This window comes from Crocuta crocuta, unplaced genomic scaffold (genome assembly GCF_008692635.1).
Source record: "Crocuta crocuta isolate KB4526 unplaced genomic scaffold, BGI_CrCroc_1.0 scaffold723, whole genome shotgun sequence".
Classification (NCBI taxonomy): domain Eukaryota; kingdom Metazoa; phylum Chordata; class Mammalia; order Carnivora; family Hyaenidae; genus Crocuta; species Crocuta crocuta.
In genome coordinates this window covers 626,347-627,692 of record NW_027531551.1, presented here as the reverse complement: position 1 = coordinate 627,692, position 1,346 = coordinate 626,347, and positions in this window count along the sequence as shown.

Genomic DNA, 1,346 nt, shown 5'->3' with positions numbered 1-1,346 from the left:
ATCACTAACTGACTTCTATGGGAAAAAAATAAGAAAATCCCACTGAGGTAAAAGTGATTACAGAGTACAATACATAGAACATGGATGTGTTTGGTCAGTCCTAACTGTGATGACTCCTATTATTATTCCTGAACACTTCTTTATATATAGAGAGAGGAATGAACTAGCCATGGCGAGCTGGTTCTGCACTGGTAAATTCTAGAGAAAACCTCTCATGTACACAATACATATAGAGCTTCATGTGGTTTTTCCTGTGAATTAGATATCAAAGGAAACAATTTATTTTCTAAAGTCCACTAATTTTAAATGCGTATGTCTTAAACTAGTGGGAATAGAAGGTTTTTAAATTATATTGTCTCATTTTCAATAGTGCTTTGCCTCTCATTAGCAATTTAGACCAAAGGTCAAAGGTGCATCCATACTAGAATCTGTAGAGATGAGGAACATCACCTAGCTCAGAGACATTTTGATGTAGGCACAGAAAAGTTTAATCATTTAGTCAGGTTTTGTTGGTCTGAACGAAAATAAGGCCTGGTGCCTGCTGTGCATGGTTGATGTCTCAAGGAGAAAAAGTAGATGACAAAGCATCTGTAAACTAGAAGGACATGTTGACCAGAGGTATTGATGTTGGATGGAATACAGATGAGGTGTTTTGGAAATGGCTACATTTATGGGGGCACAGGGCAGCAGAGGAGGCTTTTTGCATTCTATTACTCTGTGATATCTTTTTCATCCAATCTCAGTTGCTTTTCTTCACTAAGTCCCTTCTCTCCTTCCCATTTTCAACTGGTAAGTTTTTATTTATTTTGTTGGTTTGTTTTCTTGAGATACATGTTGTATACAAAATCTTCAGGAAAATGAAGACCATTTGACAGCTAGCCTTTCTCTGCAGGGATTGTTTTCCAGTTTGAACCATTTTGAGCTGTTCTTCGTGGTGGAAAACAGTGTCTTCTCATACCTGGCATTTATCAATGCTTCACTAGAAAAATACTGCTGTGTGGACTTTAAATCTTAATGTGCCAACAATTTTCATACAACTCTAAAGTATATTAATACCGATCCCTATGTTGTCACCAAGAATTCATATTCTTTCATCCCCTCATATGTGAGTGTGCTATATTAATGGTATCTACCTTTCTGATTGACTGTTCTTTTAGATAAATATACCTAAGAGTTTGCTAAATGACTGACTGTTCCTAGTCTTTCTATTCATCTTCCCTAACCTAACATTATCATTGCTAGAGGGCTTTTTGGCAAACATACCTGTGGTATCAGAGTTAAATATGTCACTGTGAACGTGCAGCATAAAAGCATGAGGGATGGCGTGCTTCATCAACATTAGCAGT